Below are 21660 nucleotides of genomic sequence, written 5' to 3'. Positions count from 1 at the left end.
CGTCGTTAAACAACTCCATGCAAGTCCTTGGCCAGGCACTTGTTTTAATCACAAGAAGAAGCTCTCTGCTTAATGGAAAGCGCCAGAGGCTGGCTTCCAAGCAACCAGGCTAGTGGCCAGTTGTGGCACAACCTCAACATTTGAGGCCACAGTGAGGTCTTTCCATTTCTTTTCTTGGCAACAATGTCCAATTCCTTTATGTCAAGAGGCAACGGTCAACTGCACTGTCAATGAGCAAGGGCTGTGACCCATGCCCACACTGAAGCAGAGGGGGCAAGAAAATGCCATTTTGGAGTGATGTAGACACTGGACGACACATCAGAAGTTCAGCAATGGGATAACACCTGATCCTGCCAGGCAGCATGAGAGTGCTTGCCAAAATTTGGTGACAATCAATGGCAGTGCTGTGGAGATGTTTGACATGAAACAAGCATTGCACACCTCATGTGGTGGCCGTCTGGGCGCGTCAGGCCGCAGTTATCCAATGTGTGATGCATTGGTTGTTCAGTGGTAGAATTCTTGCCTTCCACGTGGGAGGCCCGGGTTCGATTCCCGGCCAATGCAAGGACAGTTTTGACTTGGCCCTGCAGCAGGAGAAAGTGGGCACTTGTGACACTGAGGATCAATTGTTGTCAGCTGAGCCCCAGATATGGGCAAAGTTGTGAAGTGCGTCACAGGACAGGGCATGCGTCGTTAAACAACTCCATGCACGTCCTTGGCCAGGCACTTGTTTTAATCACAAGCTCTCTGTTTAATGGAAAGCGCCAGAGGCTGGCTTCCAAGCAACCAGGCTAGTGGCCAGTTGTGGCAAAACCTCAACATTTGAGGCCACAGTGAGGTATTTCCATTTCTTTTCTTGGCAACAATGTCCAATTCCTTCGTATCTAGGCAACAGTGAACTGCAGTTAGTGTCAATGAGCAAGGGCTGTGACCCATGCCCACACTGAAGCAGAGGGGCAAGAAAATGCCATTTTGGAGTGATGTAGACACTGGATGACACATCAGAAGTTCAGCAATGGGATAACACCTGATCCTGCCAGGCAGCATGAGAGTGCTTGCCAAAATTTGGTGACAATCAATGGCAGTGCTGTGGAGACGTTTGACATGAAACAAGCGTTGCACACCTCATGTGGGGTCGACTGGGCGCGTCACGCCCCAGTTGTCCATTGTGTGATGCATTGGTTGTTCAGTGGTAGAATTCTTGCCTGCCACGCGGGAGGCCCGGGTTCGATTCCCGGCCAATGCAAGGACAGTTTTGACTTGGCCCTTCAGCAGGACAAAGTGGGCACTTGTGACATTGAGGATCAATTGTTGTCACCTGAGCCCCAGATACGGGCAAAGTTTTGAAGCGCGTCACAGGACAGGGCATGCGTCGTTAAACAACTCCATGCAAGTCCTTGGCCAGGCACTTTGATTGGTGGCACAAGAAGAAGCTCTCTGCTTAATGGAAAGCGCCAGAGGCTGGCTTCCAAGCAACCAGGCTAGTGGCCAGTTGTGGCACAACCTCAACATTTGAGGCCACAGTGAGGTCTTTCCATTTCTTTTCTTGGCAACAATGTCCAATTCCTTTATGTCAAGAGGCAACGGTCAACTGCACTGTCAATGAGCAAGGGCTGTGACCCATGCCCACACTGAAGCAGAGGGGGCAAGAAAATGCCATTTTGGAGTGATGTAGACACTGGACGACACATCAGAAGCTCAGCAATGGGATAACACCTGATCCTGCCAGGCAGCATGAGAGTGCTTGCCAAAATTTGGTGACAATCAATGGCAGTGCTGTGGAGATGTTTGACATGAAACAAGCGTTGCACACCTCATGGGTTGGCCGTCTGGGTGCGTCAGGCCGCAGTCATCCATTGTGTGATGCATTGGTTGTTCAGTGGTAGAATTCTTGCCTGCCACGCGGGAGGCCTGGGTTCGATTCCCTGCCGATGCAAGGACAGTTTTGACTTGGCCCTGCAGCAGGACAAAGTTGACACTTGTGACATTGAGGATCAATTGTTGTCAGCTGAGCCCCAGATACGGGCAAAGTTGTGAAGTGCGTCACAGGACAGGGCATGCGTCGTTAAACAACTCCATGCACGTCCTTGGCCAGGCACTTGTTTTAATCACAAGACGATGCTCTCTGTTTAATGGAAAGCGCCAGAGGCTGGCTTCCAAGCAACCAGGCTAGTGGCCAGTTGTGGCAAAACCTCAACATTTGAGGCCACAGTGAGGTATTTCCATTTCTTTTCTTGGCAACAATGTCCAATTCCTTCGTATCTAGGCAACAGTGAACTGCAGTTAGTGTCAATGAGCAAGGGCTGTGTCCCATGCCCACACTGAAGCAGAGGGGCAAGAAAATGCCATTTTGGAGTAATTTAGGCACTGGACGACACATCAGAAGTTCAGCAATGGGATAACACCTGATCCTGCCAGGCAGCATGAGAGTGCTTGCCAAAATTTGGTGACAATCAATGGCAGTGCTGTGGAGACGTTTGACATGAAACAAGCGTTGCACACCTCATGTGGGGGCCGTCTGGGCGCGTCACGCCCCAGTTGTCCACTGTGTGATGCATTGGTTGTTCAGTGGTAGAATTCTCGCCTGCCACGCGGGAGGCCCGGGTTCGATTCCCGGCCAATGCAGAGACAGTTTTGACTTGGCCCTTCAGCAGGAGAAAGTGGGCACTTGTGACACTGAGGATCAATTGTTTTCAGCTGAGCCCCAGATATGGGCAAAGTTTTGAAGCGCGTCACAGGACAGGGCATGCGTCGTTAAACAACTCCATGCAAGTCCTTGGCCAGGCACTTTGATTGGTGGCACAAGAAGAAGCTCTCTGCTTAATGGAAAGCGCCAGAGGCTGGCTTCCAAGCAACCAGGCTAGTGGCCAGTTGTGGCACAACCTCAACATTTGAGGCCACAGTGAGGTCTTTCCATTTCTTTTCTTGGCAACAATGTCCAATTCCTTTATGTCAAGAGGCAACGGTCAACTGCACTGTCAATGAGCAAGGGCTGTGACCCATGCCCACACTGAAGCAGAGGGGGCAAGAAAATGCCATTTTGGAGTGATGTAGACACTGGACGACACATCAGAAGTTCAGCAATGGGATAACACCTGATCCTGCCAGGCAGCATGAGAGTGCTTGCCAAAATTTGGTGACAATCAATGGCAGTGCTGTGGAGATGTTTGACATGAAACAAGCGTTGCACACCTCATGTGGTGGCCGTCTGGGCGCGTCAGGCCGCAGTTATCCAATGTGTGATGCATTGGTTGTTCAGTGGTAGAATTCTTGCCTTCCACGTGGGAGGCCTGGGTTCGATTCCCGGCCAATGCAAGGACAGTTTTGACTTGGCCCTACAGCAGGAGAAAGTGGGCACTTGTGACACTGAGGATCAATTGTTGTCAGCTGAGCCCCAGATATGGGCAAAGTTGTGAAGTGCGTCACAGGACAGGGCATGCGTCGTTAAACAACTCCATGCACGTCCTTGGCCAGGCACTTGTTTTAATCACAAGACGATGCTCTCTGTTTAATGGAAAGCGCCAGAGGCTGGCTTCCAAGCAACCAGGCTAGTGGCCAGTTGTGGCAAAACCTCAACATTTGAGGCCACAGTGAGGTATTTCCATTTCTTTTCTTGGCAACAATGTCCAATTCCTTCGTATCTAGGCAACAGTGAACTGCAGTTAGTGTCAATGAGCAAGGGCTGTGACCCATGCCCACACTGAAGCAGAGGGGGCAAAGAAAAGCCATTTTGGAGTGATGTAGACACTGGATGACACATCAGAAGTTCAGCAATGGGATAACACCTGATCCTGCCAGGCAGCATGAGAGTGCTTGCCAAAATTTGGTGACAATCAATGGCAGTGCTGTGGAGACGTTTGACATGAAACAAGCGTTGCACACCTCATGTGGGGTCGACTGGGCGCGTCACGCCCCAGTTGTCTATTGTGTGATGCATTGGTTGTTCAGTGGTAGAATTCGCGCCTGCCACGCGGGAGGCCCGGGTTCGATTCCCGGCCAATGCAAGGACAGTTTTGACTTGGCCCTTCAGCAGGACAAAGTGGGCACTTGTGACATTGAGGATCAATTGTTGTCACCTGAGCCCCAGATACGGGCAAAGTTTTGAAGCGCGTCACAGGACAGGGCATGCGTCGTTAAACAACTCCATGCAAGTCCTTGGCCAGGCACTTTGATTGGTGGCACAAGAAGAAGCTCTCTGCTTAATGGAAAGCGCCAGAGGCTGGCTTCCAAGCAACCAGGCTAGTGGCCAGTTGTGGCACAACCTCAACATTTGAGGCCACAGTGAGGTCTTTCCATTTCTTTTCTTGGCAACAATGTCCAATTCCTTTATGTCAAGAGGCAACGGTCAACTGCACTGTCAATGAGCAAGGGCTGTGACCCATGCCCACACTGAAGCAGAGGGGGCAAGAAAATGCCATTTTGGAGTGATGTAGACACTGGACGACACATCAGAAGTTCAGCAATGGGATAACACCTGATCCTGCCAGGCAGCATGAGAGTGCTTGCCAAAATTTGGTGACAATCAATGGCAGTGCTGTGGAGATGTTTGACATGAAACAAGCGTTGCACACCTCATGTGGTGGCCGTCTGGGCGCGTCAGGCCGCAGTTATCCATTGTGTGATGCATTGGTTGTTCAGTGGTAGAATTCTTGCCTGCCACGCGGGAGGCCCGGGTTCGATTCCCGGCCAATGCAAGGACAGTTTTGACTTGGCCCTGCAGCAGGACAAAGTGGGCACTTGTGACACTGAGGATCAATTGTTGTCAGCTGAGCCCCAGATACGGGCAATGTTGTGAAGTGCGTCACAGGACAGGGCATGAGTCGTTAAACAACTCCATGCACGTCCTTGGCCAGGCACTTGTTTTAATCACAAGACGATGCTCTCTGTTTCATGGAAAGCACCAGAGGCTGGCTTCCAAGCAACCAGGCTAGTGGCCAGTTGTGGCAAAACCTCAATATTTGAGGCCACAGTGAGGTATTTCCATTTCTTTTCTTGGCAACAATGTCCAATTCCTTCGTATCTAGGCAACAGTGAACTGCAGTTAGTGTCAATGAGCAAGGGCTGTGACCCATGCCCACACTGAAGCAGAGGGGGCAAAGAAAAGCCATTTTGGAGTGATGTAGACACTGGACGACACATCAGAAGTTCAGCAATGGGATAACACCTGATCCTGCCAGGCAGCATGAGAGTGCTTGCCAAAATTTGGTGACAATCAATGGCAGTGCTGTGGAGACGTTTGACATGAAACAAGCGTTGCACACCTCATGTGGGGGCTGTCTGGGCGCGTCAGGCCGCGGTTATCCATTGTGTGATGCATTGGTTGTTCAGTGGTAGAATTCTTGCCTGCCACGCGGGAGGCCCGTGTTCGATTTCCGGCCAATGCAAGGACAGTTTTGACTTGGCCCTTCAGCAGGAGAAAGTGGGCACTTGTGACAATGAGGATCAATTGTTTTCAGCTGAGCCCCAGATATGGGCAAAGTTGTGAAGCGCGTCACAGGGCAGGGTATGCGTCGTTAAACAACTCCATGCAAGTCCTTGGCCAGGCACTTTGTTTGGTGGCACAAGAAGAAGCTCTCTGCTTAATGGAAAGCGCCAGAGGCTGGCTTCCAAGCAACCAGGCTTATGTCCAGTTGTGGCAAAACCTCAATATTTGAGGCCACAGTGAGGTATTTCCATTTCTTTTCTTGGCAACAATGTCCAATTCCTTCGTATCTAGGCAACAGTGAACTGCAGTTAGTGTCAATGAGCAAGGGCTGTGACCCATGCCCACACTGAAGCAGAGGGGGCAAAGAAAAGCCATTTTGGAGTGATGTAGACACTGGACGACACATCAGAAGTTCAGCAATGGGATAACACCTGATCCTGCCAGGCAGCATGAGAGTGCTTGCCAAAATTTGGTGACAATCAATGGCAGTGCTGTGGAGATGTTTGACATGAAACAAGCGTTGCACACCTCATGTGGTGGCCGTCTGGGTGCGTCAGGCCGCGGTCATCTATTGTGTGATGCATTGGTTGTTCAGTGGTAGAATTCTCGCTTGCCACGCGGGAGGCCCGGGTTCGATTCCCGGCCAATGCAAAGACACTTTTGACTTGGCCCTGCAGCAGGACAAAGTGGGCACTTGTGACACTGAGGATCAATTGTTTTCAGCTGAGCCCCAGATATGGGCAAAGTTGTGAAGCGCGTCACAGGACAGGGCATGCGTCGTTAAACAACTCTATGCACGTCCTTGGCCGTGAACTTTGTATGTTGACAAGACGGTCAGTCACACTTGTGTTCCCAAAAGGAACATTAGATTGATTTCACATGAAACGAGCATTACCAACGTCATAGTGGTGGCTTCACACACAGCCCATTACCCTCCGTCTTTCCAATGTATAACCCCTCTTTCATATAAGAAGTTAAACTTAGTTTCTTGTTCATTTTTTTTTTGCATGTTTACTTCCAACCCACTTTTGTTTTCTTTTTATTGTAATATCAACCGCTTCATTGTTTCACAAAATATATTAAAGTTTGTTTCTTCCCATATTTATATTTTATATAAACAGTTTTTTCTATCTTTTTATTTTTACTGGAATTCTTTTTTCCTGCTTTTCCTCTTTTTTTAAATTTATTTATTTTTGATTAATTTTTAATTTATATCGCCCTTATCCACGGGTACTCTTCGTCTTCTGTTGTTTAGTTGCAGCAGAAACCAGCAATTAATTTGTCACTTTCAAATCAAGCCCCTTGCATGAATAAGGGGCTGCAGGTTATTACTCCATACACAATAAATACACACACACACACACACACACACACAAAACACACAGATATTCATACAGTGATTACGTTACCTTTCCTCTGCACGCCCAGCATTCAGTTTAGTGTTATTGTTCCATGTGAAGACTGGTAGCTCCCCTGGTACTCTGTCTTAATGGAATCCTTTGCTTTACAGCAGGTTGTTGCTCTTCACAGGCTTTATGATTAATGGTTTACCACTATAAAAGTAGGTCATCTTTGACAGTTTCATTATAACCCATGGATAGATTGCCATTATTTATATATTTATATAAGGAAAATGAGTTGTCAGTAGGCATTATTTTTCATAAGGGGCAGACCAACATAGAACTGTCATGTTGTCAGCTTTTAATACTTTACAATAAAATACAACTTTAGGCATTCTCTTTTAAGGATTCCATCTAACTCTTCTTATGATGTCATATATTTATATATTTAGTCATACTCAACATTTAAATCAAGAACATTATCTGCTTAATTGCATTCAGTCCTGAAGGACAGGGTTTCATGAGTGACTGGTGATTCTGGGTGTCCAATAATTTTTCCTATTATGCTATCCTGTTCTCTATTATATCAAAATAGTTGAAAGGTCTCATTCTTAAGGACTATCTACCTTGAAGAGTACACTTACTCATTTAATTCTCTCTTCAGCGGCAAACCTCTTTAGCGTTGTTTGATTGTCTTTCAAAGGAGGAAATGAAAAGAATACTTTACAAGCATATTACATCCATTCTTCTCGTTCAGCTTATCAGAGGTCAGGTCATGGAGCACATCATGGTTCAGATAAATTTCATCATTCCAGTGTTTCTCTCAAACCTTCTTGGTATTTCCTTGTTTTATGTGCACACAAGGTCAGAAACAAATTTGGATAATCACAAATCCATCATCCTTCTCATTGTTACGATAAACAGTCAAAACAAAATAAGCTGAGCACTTTGCTAAAAGCAAGGAGGTGCCATTCAGGGATGACAGCTCTTGTGTAGAGGGAATACAGTCATTAAAAAAAGTTATAACTGAGTGTTGCCATATTTTTTTGCCACCAAGATCTGGGTTCAAACTGTTACATAATAAAGTCTTTAAATCAACTTGTCAATCTGTGAAACAAAGATGACTCAAAAGTCACATTTTCATGGAAATGATCCAGCGAAAACAATCATTTTTCATTTTCAGTTTCAAAAAGTTCCACATTCCAACAATAATCTTTGGATAATAACTTCCGTTCACAAAAAATCCACAACAACTAAAACCACTGTAGTGTACATGCAAAGCCAGGAGTCACTTGTATGACTTTGTAATGAAACAATACACACTCTCTTTTCAACTAAGCAGTGAGAAGTACGCATACAAAACATTGATGCCACACAAACATTTGTGATGACTTACAGTGAGTTGGGGTTGCAACTCAAATAATCCTCAAGTAACCTGACATGCCAGATGGATTTGTTTCACACATCCATCTGGGAAACCTTCCATAGACGGTGGGCAGACCCTTTGAAAAAAATACTCAGAGGGTAATTGGATGAACGTAATTTCTGTTACATCTTTACGGGCCAATCAGAGCAACAAAACGTGACATCATAGGTGTGCACCGCCACCGAGGAGTAAACTCCATAGAGAACCGCATTACGTGAACCATAGTGACTGTAGACATGTCAGTACACGACTTTTGTCATTTTTGCAAATAAAATTCTGTTCTTTGTTCCTCCTCTTTTTTTTTCGAAGAAATGTTGTCAATTCTGATAAAACTGAAGCTATAGCGGCATCCATGCTAATCTCTTTCAACATGACTGCACCAGCCTCTTGTCACTGCCTGCTACATCACGACTCCACCTCGCCTGGATGGACTGCCTCTTACTCCTCAAACAACACTGACTGGTCTTGACGCTCTTCACAGGGCCCAATCTGTTCAGATAGGAGCTTTGCAAGATGGATTTGCCAGTGAGAAACACGGAAACAGGCGTATCCATCTGCTTTGCAAGATTAACCCTCAAGTACAACACAAGTAAATGTAAAACAAAAATGCTAACCAACCCCTAAATTCCACCAGTTACATTTTCGGTCCATCTACGCTCTAGATAGATAGGTTTTAGCTTTAGTCAATGAGAGTGCTTCCACCAGCTCCGCTGCACTGCATTTCTGCTCCATCAGATATGCAGGATTTGTATTTCTGCTGGATGCCGGAGAATAAAATACTCTGTGTTGACGCCAGACAACTGCCAGAATGTATTTCCTTTTACTACATTGACAAAACATCGATATGGGGTGTTGCAGAGCCTGTAGTCAACAGGTCAGAGGAGCAAGTGGGATCGCTTTTATTCAAAAAGGGTAACTACCCCATGACCCATGGTAGAAGCAAAAAATACACATATATAGACAAAACAGAGACAAATACAAGCTAGTTCATCCTATTCCTGCAGTTCAGAACAATAGCTTCACTTGTGTTTATGTTTTATAGCACTTAAGTAGTCTATACTCGCACGGCCAGGTGTGATTCTGTAACTACAGCGAAACTCCTCGGTCTTGTGGGTCTAGCATCCAGCAGTGCTGCTCCATGCTGCTCTGCAAATGCAGGCAGTGGGTGCTGACAGACAGCGGGGCATGCAGTCAAGCTGCAGCGCAGCCGTGATGGACTGGAGATGGACCCAGTGGAAGTCCATGGTAAGAGTGAGCAGCACAGCCAGAACCTGACTTTTCCCTATTGTTGTTCCAGTCCACCTACTGACACACGGCTCACAGTGTCATTCTCAAAGTGAAATTCACCTTCATTTTCCTCAAAGCAGAAATAATTATCAGCCAAAATGTCAGAAATATCCAAGGCAGATTTATCATGAGTCACATGTGTGTAAAATGATGGACTATGCCCCTGTAAAGACACAGGTTTGTATGATATTAACCTTGACTAAAGATAAGCATAGTATATTCACATTGTCACTGAAAAAAAACACAATACCCACAGTCAGAGAGTCAAAGCTACATCTCTGATGTAGAGCCCAGCTGGATGTAGCTATGAAAATGCTTAGCGTGCCTGCAAACTTCAACTGTAAACTATTGATGACGACATTACATGTCACTGTCCCATTAAACAATATACAATGCCTATAAAAAGTATTCACCCCCTTGGATATTTTACCCTTTTATTGATCTTATAAACTCCTTTATCTTTTTTAAAAGTCTTTTATGTCAAAGTGAAAACAGAGTTCTACAAAGTAGTGTCAACAGGTAAAATAAGTTATTGCATAAATGCCCCTCCTTCCAAAAAAGTGACTGACCTAATTCAATAGAGGTCCAGCTAATTGGTGCAAGTTCTCTCACAATTATTGAAATGGGGAACACCTGGGTGCAGTGAATGTGTCTCAAGTAATTGCTGTATAAAGACCCCTGTGTCTGGAAGGTCCAGTCACTGGTTAATTAGTATTCCTGGCTACCATTACACCATGAAGACAAAAGAACACTCCAAGCAAGTCAGAATGGAAAAACTTAAGTCATGGATTGATACGAAAAAATTTCAGACGCACTGAACATCCCCTGGAATTCAGTTAAATTCATGATCAAAGAATGAAAGGAATATGGCACATGTGTAAATCTGGCTAAATCAAGCCGTCTTCACAAGCTGCATGACCGTGCAAGGAGAATAGTGAGAGAGGCCACCAAGACACACTACTCTGAAAGAGTTACAGGCTGAGATGGGAGAGACTCTGTAGTTAGATCTTGGATTAAAAAATACTGATACAAAGATTTTGTAAACTTGATTTGAATTGCAAAATTTACTTCTAGAAGCACAGCTGCCAAAAGGTAGGTGGCCACTGTTGAGCTCTATTGACTTGATCACATCATCACAGCAATGGCTACTGACAGCTCTGAAACCAGAGGTTGAATAGAGGTTCTGGCATAGGATGGAATAAAACTATTGGTGGATAGCAGCCGTCGGGACAACTGGTTTCCAAATCCCCATTGTATTGCATAATTCCAATATAATTACAATGGATAGTGACAGCTCTTAAGTGGACAATATAACTGATTTTGTGGTACAGGTGGCTATCAAACCAGCAGGTGAAGGTAATTAGGACTCATAAAACAGTTTCCTATCCCCTGAGTTATAGTCTTGGTTGTCTTTGAGGGGATGGTTTAGAATTTAGATTTCCCTGTGGTACTTTTAACTGTAATGATGCATTGAACAACAACAACTTTTAACAGAGCTGTATGCCTGATGTTCTAGCACAGGTCAGAATCAAACCAGTGTGTGGAAGTAATGTTTTATACATGCGGCAGATATGATCCTGTACTTTTTTGATGGGTTTGTGTCAGGAGTAAAATATCTATATCTACCAAAATGGACAACGATCTCTAAGTTGACAACCACGTATATAAATGTAGTGTAAAGACTAGTAACTTAACTCAGTATGATAGGCAGAAGATTTTACATAGCCACACGAAGAACATTCATGTTACAGAACTCTGGTGTTTGCACCTACTAAAGCATACACTTTTTCCATCTTATTGTAATTTCTAACTAAGCCCGAGGCAAGTCAAGTCAGCCTCTTTTATATGTCATATTTAAAACAACAATGGTTGACTGAAGTGCTTTACAGAGTAAAGTACGCTGTATCAGTGTTGACACTGTATGCTGTTGCCAAATGTTGTGATTCCTGCCACACCCCAATTTCTCTACGGGGACAAATAAACTAACTTAACAACTAAATAGTTAGACAAACAAGAATATGGCCAATCTAGCAGCGGTGAGGGCGATCAGGGCACCTCATCCTGGCCCTTCTTCCCCTGTTTTCTCTCTAAGCTCTCTCTTCAGACTTACATCTATCTCCTACTTGACAACTCTGGTGAATGCTGGCTTTTTACTGCCATTGGGTTACACTGTTGAATTTAGGGGTCAATATTAAGGACTTAATTGGGGTTCAGGAATTCTTTACTAAGAGATTGAAAGATACAAAGGGGAGCATGTCAGTGAAAATGGAATTTATGCTTCACATATTTCTCCCCTACTTTGTCCACCAGAGAAGTATTGTCTTCTTAAGGCAGCTTTCTTTTTCTTGGCAGTCGTTGGCTCTTTAAGCCCTTTCCTATTTTCAAGGATGTTCTCCAATGACGTGTTTTTACTCATTTTACTATCTTGTGGGCTTAATTCCTAAGTATCAACTAAACAAGACAAGTTTCTTGGTCTTGACATCATGACATGTGTAAATAGCATAAATTTGATCAAGTTTCATCAAGTTGGCATTTTACAGGGTAAATTGTCAAGCTTGTCCACTTGAAGGGCACCTAAGAGGGCACTTTGTTGAATTTCTCCACTTGGTGGGCATCCTAGAGGGTGGTGGGCACCATATAGGGTACTTTGTAAACATTTTCCTCTTGGTGGGTACCCAAGAGGGCATATTACCAAATTTATCCATTTGAAGGACACTCAAGAAGCCTTGTCAATCCTGTCAAATTAAACGGGTGCACGAATGCACTTTGTTTAACTTTTTCCATGTGGAGGGCACTTAGGCTTTGTTAGATTAACATTACAATAATAAGATAATGTACAACAGTTAATATATAAGGCAGAAAATTTAACCAAAACAGTAAGAAAGTGTCATTTTGTACAAGAAAAACAGTAACTGTTAACTGATTGGTCTGTGTAAGTCTCTCACCCATTTTTAAGTAGGGATGGGTATCGTCCGGGTTTTTCCTACATCTGTGCTTGATCAATAGTTTGATAATGGTACCTGTGCCAAAATTTGAAAATGGTCGATGACATAAAAAAAACTTCAAAGGCAGTTTGAACATACATTAAGCAGTACATCCCCATCGCATTTTGTAACACTTGAAATAAAAAAACACTATTAACATATTCACATTATTAATAAAACCATAACCAACTTAAATAAATGTATTTTATTCATTAACTTTTCTACCCTCTACTCTCAACAAAATCCTCTAATGCCTTTTTTACTGACTTATAAATGAGTTATTCTTACGGAAACTTGGGAATTTCACTTAACATTTTTTACAATTTATTTGTTACTTTGTTCAATTATTTCATACAGTACATTAGGATAAAAAATTACTTTAACGTATGATGATATTGCACACAATATGTGCAATATCATTGTGGGATGTCTGCACACAAACTTCATGTCACCTCTGTGTAAGTCAGAGCCCAGGCCACTGGATCAAAAAAGGATGAAAAAGTTTGTTTGCTGTTGACTAACGTGCATAATGCACAACACGTTACAGTGGCCCACTGCAGGACCGAAAGGTGTGTTGATGGGATAAAGAGGGCAAGAGTAAAAGGAAATGGGCTTAAATTTTCAGCCAGGTAAAAGTCGATAACTTTCCTTCATCAATCTGATCCACAGTGACTGATGTAGCTCCTTCAAAGAGCATCACTGTCTGCTTTCATTGAAACAAAACCATTTCATACTGGGATGAACAAATGCAAGAAACAAACATAAAAAAGTAAGGAAGTGCCTACTAGTGTGTGTCAATTAAAACATTAAAGGCCAGCAAGGGAATCAAACCTGTCTCTGTATCAGAAATAATTCAGATACCAATAGAACATGGGATAAGAAACTGAAACATTTCTTTGGGGAAAGGCTGAGCCAAAAATGTCTACACTGGCACTGTGTCACTAAATGACTTGCACCATTTTGGATTCATTTCTACTTTTGAGTGCACAGAAAATTAAATATTCTAAACTTTCATAAACTTGTGTTCTTGAGAGTCCACTGTTAGGAGGAGAGTAAAAAGAACAGATTAAAGGAGAAAAAGTAAGTAAGAGAAGGATGACGGAAAGTGAAAAAGAAGTGGGAGCGATTACTTCATTAAATGCACCAACAACAATACTCTCCTCTTTATGCAGACACGGAAAATGCACCATTCCACAGTCCCTTTGGCAAGTCTTCAAACATCAATAAAATTGGTTTCAATCAATCGGTCATTTTACAGCGGTTGTCACAGAACCAGTGCTTTTCGCAAAAAATTGACATAATGAATCTGTTTTGTCCCCTTCCTGTTTCCCCTTCTTTTCAAACATTACTGTAAAGAACTGGCATGAATGACAAGAAGGCAGAGTAGTGAGAAGCCTTTTCCTTGTCTCCATTAGCGGTTCCTGTGTTTCCAGAGAGGCATCAAAGAGAGAGGAGCAGGAGAACGCAGGGGGGAGGCAGGCTGTAAGCTTCAAGCTGCATGCAGAGATAAAGACCAGACATATCTGTATGTGTGTGTGTGTGTGTGTGAGTGTGTGAGGGATTAAGCTAACTTTGACTGGCTCTGCTCCATTGTGACAGCAGCTCCTAAGAAGCTGCACACTGCCACATGACGGACAGGGCTTGGAATTGCACAGATAACGTCTCTCTTTCTCTCTCTCTCCCTCTCTCTGTAGTTTCTGTGTGATAATGTCTCTTAGCCCCAGGATACCCAACCCTTACAAATTTGTATGACTGAAAAAACATGCAGTATGAGCACTGAAGGTCATTGGATCTTGAGACAGCATATATCCACACTCGACTTGTTTAATTTCAGGCTTAAAGTGAAACCTCACTGATTTTATAAATCGTACTAGATCAAATCTAAGTGGGCTATATTTGAAAATAGTACTGTGAAGCTTCTGTCTCTCTAGAGGGAGCTGTACAAGCTGATAAACTACCTCAAGTGATGTAATTGAAGTACTCACACTAGGAAACCCATAATGTGTCTTAAGGCAAGCTCAGGCTACACATTTTTTTGTCTGTCACTATGATCAGGTCAGGTTAAGTGATTGCCGAGAGATATAGCAGACATAAACTGACTTCTCCTCATGACCAAAATAATGACATTAGAATGAAGAGTCTGGGCTAGACTGGGCCAAAGATTATGAATTATCTACTAGCTTCTTGCTATTGCTAATGTTACTTACTCTGGAGAGTATGTGAGTCCTGACCTCAACCTGATAGAACACCTTTGGGATAAAATAGAGCGGAGCCAGGCCTTCTCGTCCAACATCAGTGTGTGACCTCACAAATGCGCTTCTGGAAGAATGGTCAAAAACTCCCATAAACACACTCCTAACCCTTGTGGAAAGCCTTCCCAGAGGAGTTGAAGCTGTTATAGCTGCAAAGGGTGGACCAACATCATGTTAAACCCAATGGATTAAGAATGGGATGTCACTTAAGTTCATATGTGAGTCAAGGCAGGTGAGCGAATACTTTTGGTAATATAGTTTATGCTTATATGTAGCTTACATAGCTAGATTAGCTTTAGCTATGTTTGTTAAAGCTAACTTAACTACATTGGCTTATGTAGTAACCATAGATATAGAACATGTAGACCCCTCATTTACTGGGTTTGCCTGCTGCTGTGATGCATCAGTGTGTCTGCCATATTGCCAGTGGCAAGGTGGCCTCATAAGCATAGACAAGTCAATGAGGGAACTATGGAACATGAGATAATTTTGATGAATTATTTTTGTACATAATAGTCCATATACATGTAAGTAATAATGACAGTCAATGAGAGAAAAAAAGAATGAAGTCCGTAAAACAAAAACATTTACACTGTGAGCAGTGAATATAAGCTATATACGTATAATAATAGCCACAGATAGGTTGAAAAGTGTCTGTTGTTATTGTGTTCTCCTTAGGGTCAGGTTAATGTGTACAATTATTACCTCTGCTATGGAGGTTATGTGATCGGGTGGGTTTGTTTGTTTGTTAGTTTGTTAGTTAGTTTGTTTGTTTGTTAGTTTGTTAGCAACATAACTTAAAAAGTTGTGGATGGATTTTCATGAAATTTTCAGGAAATGTCAGAAATGGCATAAGGAAGAACTGATTAGATTTTGGGAGTGATCCGGATCACCGTCTGGATCCAGGAATTTTTTTAAGGATTCCGCACTATTGGGAGATAGGGCTAATGGTGGAGGTCTGCGCTCTTACCACTTCACACCAGGAGATGGCCGACATGAGTAACTTCAATCCCAGCAGCAGTTTTTGGGTGTGTTTCTATTCAAAGTTTTGGAGTTTATACAGTTTGAAAGACGCACACCCGGTCGAGGAGGCGTGTCGGAGCGTAACAGAGAGAAAGACAGTGAATTGTAGCGAGAGAGAGGACTCACAATGCTGAGAGGAAAAGAGGAAAATTCACCCTCTGCCATGACTTCCAGTCGTCCAGTGAGACCATGGGTGCATCTGTCGGCACACATAGTGAAGCCAATGCTTTGCCTCACCGTGTTTCCACTCCACCGGGGAGGGAGTAATCGGCGAATGCCGTAGTGGGGGGCACCTGGTGACAGAGGTCTGCGCCCTCCGAGTGCTTTTTTAGTTTTTTAAAAATGTATTAAATTGATGGTAACACTTGTAAGGTGTCAGTGTTTGTATTTGTCTGGATGGTAACAGTTCTGTAGTACTGTGTGAGATTAATATTAGTAGTAGTTTAAAATAGTGTGTACTATTACTGTGTGTTTATAGTTAAGGTCAGAAGATGCTAGAAAAATGAATCACAATGATATTTTAACTTTCCAAACAAAAGTACAAGTATGAATTGTCAATTTCAATATCAAATTGTGCAATGGTCAAAATATTCCTACTTAATCAACTGGGGCTCTCAGTATCTAAGTCACGTTAAACCTTTTGGGTGTTAGATTCAAGGTTACAATCTATCAATCTACCCGTTATCTTTTGTTAGCAGGGACAGGGGTGGAGGGAGTGATGCGGCCAATATTAGCTTTAATTGGGTGAGATACAGGGTACAATCAGGACATACAAAGAATAGAATATTCACAATTTCAGTCATTTAGACTCCCCATTTAACCTAACAAGTGTGTCTTTGAGGTGCAAACTACATAAAAGGCTCTTGTCTGACTGGAGTTCAACCATGAACCCTCTTGCAGGAACTCAACAGCCTTAACCACTGCATCACCATGTGTTTATGCAGGAATTATATGAACTTAATAGATTATGTTGCATTTATGAAGTTAATTTGTTGTTCACTTCAATGTTACTGTGTAGCGTTTTTGCTTCTACCATGGCTCTCCTCTGGCAAGAATGAAGCAGAGTCAATCTCATTGCAAGCGATGCATACTTAGACACTATGCATCATTTTGGAGCACCTAAAGCCACAGGCAGGAACTCCTACTCAGTGGAAAACTTCACTCATGGTGCAAATGTGTCACATTAGGAAGTTAAAAGGTTTGTGTTTTCTAGTAAGATGTGTAGTTTAATACACATTTTTTTCACCCTGAAATTAATTTTTCTTCACCTATGGCATTGTACTACTGTCTGTGACCCTCTGGCTAAAATAATGACCTGACCTTGCCACAGGATGCACCTGATGTTCATGCATATGTGTTATTTTGGAGTTGACTAGATAATTTCAGGTTCTTCCTCCTGTTTTGGTGATCAACTCTATGTGGATGTATTATGCAGCCATATAGAGTAGCTGTCGCAGCTCGGCAGCCTCTGCCAAGAATAGACCTGGCACATACTGTATGTTGTGTGGGCAGAGTGCCATGGCACTTCTGGCACGGGAAGGAAATGGACTGGGACGCATGCTGCAGAACTGCAACGATAGACTTGAAAGATTTGCTCTAGTGAATGCTTTGCATGCAGATTGCTGCATTGACGCAGTATGTGGAAACTCAAGAAGATTCAGAGATAGCATGTCTGAATGTAAAATGAAATTGTAATTAGACCAAATGCTTAACTGTCTGTTAAATCTTCTGTTGAGTGGCTGGTGTAGTATGGTCTTAGAATAACATTTACTTCATAAATGTCAGGAAAATTTAAATACTTGGTTTAAAAAAAGAAAACTCTGACTTGAAGTGCCAAAATGGATAAAGACCTTGGTTGAAAGCCCTATCCGTGTTTGATCCTTCCATCCAGTCTATACCACCCCCCACACCGTGATAATCTTTGTATATCTCTCTTTTGTACATCTTTGTATGACTATGTAAAAGTTTTTTATTCAGACAAAAAAATGTAAAATGTAATATATAAAATACATCAAATATGTAAATTTATGTTAGCCTGAAAAATGTTGCATTGTCACAAAAAAATTAATGTTTGGTCAGTTGACTACAGCACTATTTTGCAATCTGTTGTTGGCCTTAGCTTGACCAAAACACAATTGTCATATCTAGTATTAACTTTATATTGAATGCAAAGGTTAATCCTAAATCTTACACAATATTATCTCAACATCTTATAAAATTTTTTTAAAAAACCTAAATTTTTCTCCTAAATTTCTCAGGTTTCAGTTTGAAAAATGAATCTTTCTCAGTACAATTTGTCATGTATGGCATCATGTTGTGTGGCAGTTACGATGGCAGCTGAAAATCACTTACTCCACTATCTCCAAATGTCATTTCACTCTATCACAGTGTCACCATGCATGCCTCCCCTCCAGAGGCTCATCATATGTGGCTTAATCAGTTGTGTTTGACATGCAGTGTACTACTGAGCTCAGAGCTGTGCACATTTGCTTGAAAACACATTTCAGCGTGCCAGCAGTTGCGTGACAGAGGAATGAGGGTCTGCAGCAGGCGTCATCAGCACAGCCAAATCAAGTCTTTACACTTTGATGTGAACATGCATAAAAAACTGTAACACTGCAGAACACTTTCCCTAAATTGCTTGTGTTGGATGATTGGATGTGTTGTTGTGACCTCTTGAACGATAAGAAGAAATTATAGCTAAAAGGTCAAGTTTGGTTTGAATATCTTCTTTCACCTGAAAAACATAGCACGCATCTGTCTCCTACTCTCTTTCCCTGCAGCAAAAAACTTCAATCCATGCCTTCATCAAATACAGAGTAGACTACTGCAATAGCATCTTTACAGTTCATTTTCTAAAGTCCTCAAAAACTTTAATACAGAACTCAGCATCATGCCTCCTAACCCACTCCCACTCCCATGACCACATCATTCCTGTCCTACAAAGTCTCCACTGGCTCCCCATCTCATACTGCATTCGGTTTAAAATTCTCCTCTTGATTCATAAATCCCTCAATCACCAGCCCTCCTTATACCTAACTTATCTCCTACACCAGGGGTGTCCCAACCTTTCCACTAAGAGCCACAACTAAGTGCCCATGCAAGAGAGGCCACCAAGACACCCATGACTACAGGGAGGAGTTACAAGCTTCAGCAGCTGAGATGGGAGGGATCCTGCACACAACAACTGTTGCCAGGGTTCTTCACCAGTCAGAGCTTAATGGGAGAGTGGCAAAAAGAAAACCAATGTTCAAGAAAATTCAAATTAAATCTGGACTAGAGTTCATCAAAACGTAGGAGACTCCATGGTGAAAGTGCAAGACACTTCTTTGGGCTTATGAGACCAAAACGGTGCTTTTCAGCCATCAGACAAGATGCTATATTTGGCAAACACCAAACACATCACCATAAGGAGCACAGTGGTGGCAGCATCATGCTATGGGGATGCTTTTCAGCAGCTGGCCCTGGAAGGCTTGTAAAGGTAGAGGGGAACATGATTGTGGCAAAATATAGGAAAATCCTGGAGAACAATCTCATTAAGTCTGCAAGAGAACTATGGCTTGGGAGATTTATTTTCCAGCAAGACGACGACCCGAGGCATACAGCAAAAGCTACACAGAAATGGTTTAAAGACAACAAGGTGAATGTCCCAGAGTGGCAGAGTCAGAGCCCAGACCTCAATTTAATACAGAATTTGTCACTGGACTTGAAAAGGGCTGTTCACACTCAATCCCAGTGCAACCTGACAGAGCTTGAGCAGTTTTGCAAAGAAGAATAAAGTAAAATTTCAGTGTCTGGATGTGCAAGCCTGACTGAGACCTATCCACACAGACTCAGGGCTGTGATTGCAGCCAAAGGTGCATCTACTTAATGCTGACTTGAAGGTGAAGAACATTTGTGCAGTCACTTATTTTACATCATATATTTTCATTTAGTTGCACACTAATATTATATTTACTATTGTTAATATTATCAGGCCCATTGGACCTTTTATTTTCATTCCCTGCTCTTGGGAATTCTGTGAATAACATCCCCATAAAATCATCCTCAGCCTTTCTCATTGATCAGCCACTGGATTTTCACTGGCGGGTATTGGCATACCTCACAGAAGCAGTGGTTCTAGTTTACTAATTAGAAGCAATTCAGGCTGTAATTTTTAGTGAAATATTTTTTATATAATTTGTTACATTTTTCATTAGATTTAGTGTACTTTGGTAATTTTGTCAGGAACTACACAAATGCATTTGCAAAGGCGTAAGTTCTTGTGGTGTTTTCCGCAGTCTTGTGCAGCTTTTCCCTGTTCTTCCATGTCCCTTGTGTTTCAGTGTATTATTTAGAAGCATGCGCATGTATACTTAGCATATGTGTTTGCGTACATTGCACGACTGTGTGTATCAATATGCATGAATGCTTGTTGTGTGTGTGTGACTGTGTGTATGGGTGCATTTTGCATGCTAGTGAGAGGCCAAGGCTTTTTGTCTGTGTCCACTGCAGTGCATTATTCTTCATTAGAAACAGATGAGTGAGTCTGTCTATTCCAGGACCGCCCCTGGGTTCAAGTCAATCCACCACCCCGGCACCCACACACAGACACACACGCAGACGGTGAATGCACACTAACACGCATGCTGTCATACGCACAGTCACATTATGCACAGTGTCTGTCTTTGACAACGAGAACTGAGTCAGATGCAGGAATTTGCATTTTGGATTTGTATCTCAGCCAACAGGACGGATTATTCTCAGAATATGAACACAGCCAGGATACAATAAGGTGCATTAGCATTTCAGTGAGCAACCTTTTCATTCTATAGTCTCCTCTAATGAATAATGGACAATTAAATGCTTAACTTGTTCAAAGTGTTCATAGGTTTTACTAACTGATGTGAAGTGATCTGAATCGATATATATGTTTATACATATATATATATATGTATATCTATCTATATATATATATAGAGAGAGAGAGAGAGAGAGAGAGAGAGAGTAATGAAAACTTTTTAAAAGGTGAACTTTGTTGAATGTCTAGGCTCATATTCAAAGAAGAGAATAGTAGGATTCGACAGTGTGTTTGTGTGTAAACTATTCAAACTGGGGTGCGCAGGCCTAGTGATTTAAGGCGCGACCCATGTACGCGGACAGCCCAGGTTCAAAATCCAGCCTGAGGCCCTTTTCTGCATGTCTCTCCCCTGCTCTTGTCCCTGTTTCCAACTCTATCCACTGTCCTATCAAATAAAGGCACAAAAATGCCCAAAAATAAATCTTATATATATATATTCAAACTGGCCACTCCCTCAGGGACCAGTTGGGGAGATGGGAAGAGGTGATGAGGATGTCTCCAACAGCAAGGACCAAGCCCTACAAAAAGCCCCAGAACATTTTCATATCAAGCAAACTAGCTTGATATATCCCTATTTACATATTAAACAATAAATTAGTGGACTACTGTGTAATAAAAATTGCATTAAATGAATTGAATGAATGAATTATGATTTGTTCCAGATTAATGAATATTGTATCAGTCATAGGTGTATATCATCAAACTCCACTCTGCAGTCACTTACTGTTTCCCCGGTGCCAGAGTTTTGGAGCCCTTCTATTTTAAATAAGCACCCTGATGCTGGAAAAGTTGTCATCCATGTTGGCACTAATGACATTGCCAGCCAAGAGTCTGAAGTCCCAAAACGAGATTTTGACAGTCTTTTTAATGTTACTAAGAACTGTAAAAAAATCCATTTTTACGCCGGACCTCTTCCTTCCTTCCATAGCGGTGTCAGCTGTTTTAGCAGGTTGCTTTCTCTCAATACCTGACTGAAGTCAGTTTGCTCTTTGCACAGTCACTCCTAATTGACTACTTAAATTTATTCTGGGAGCGTGCAACATTTTTAACAAAGATGACATCCACCCCAGTCCACAAGGCATC

General features: G+C 42.6%; 7 non-coding genes across 7 annotated transcripts; all 7 read left to right on the top strand.

Annotated features, from left to right (window-relative positions):
* Nucleotides 1-493: 493 nt before the first annotated feature.
* Nucleotides 494-564, top strand: trnag-ucc. The gene has a single exon. It is a non-coding gene; the product is annotated as a tRNA-Gly (tRNA).
* Nucleotides 565-1175: 611 nt separating this feature from the next.
* trnag-gcc lies at nt 1176-1246 on the top strand. The gene has a single exon. It is a non-coding gene; the product is annotated as a tRNA-Gly (tRNA).
* A 1308-nt stretch (nt 1247-2554) lies between these two features.
* trnag-gcc lies at nt 2555-2625 on the top strand. The gene has a single exon. It is a non-coding gene; the product is annotated as a tRNA-Gly (tRNA).
* A 619-nt stretch (nt 2626-3244) lies between these two features.
* Nucleotides 3245-3315, top strand: trnag-ucc. The gene has a single exon. It is a non-coding gene; the product is annotated as a tRNA-Gly (tRNA).
* Nucleotides 3316-3933: 618 nt separating this feature from the next.
* trnag-gcc lies at nt 3934-4004 on the top strand. The gene has a single exon. It is a non-coding gene; the product is annotated as a tRNA-Gly (tRNA).
* A 619-nt stretch (nt 4005-4623) lies between these two features.
* On the top strand, nt 4624-4694 carry trnag-gcc. The gene has a single exon. It is a non-coding gene; the product is annotated as a tRNA-Gly (tRNA).
* A 1311-nt stretch (nt 4695-6005) lies between these two features.
* On the top strand, nt 6006-6076 carry trnag-gcc. Its single transcript has one exon. It is a non-coding gene; the product is annotated as a tRNA-Gly (tRNA).
* The last annotated feature ends 15584 nt before the right edge of the window (nt 6077-21660 follow it).

Source organism: Cheilinus undulatus, linkage group 3 (genome assembly GCF_018320785.1).
Source record: "Cheilinus undulatus linkage group 3, ASM1832078v1, whole genome shotgun sequence".
In the NCBI taxonomy this organism is placed as follows: Eukaryota; Metazoa; Chordata; class Actinopteri; order Labriformes; family Labridae; genus Cheilinus; species Cheilinus undulatus.
Note: the sequence above shows the minus strand (reverse complement) of the source record. Positions and strands in the feature narration are given on the sequence as shown.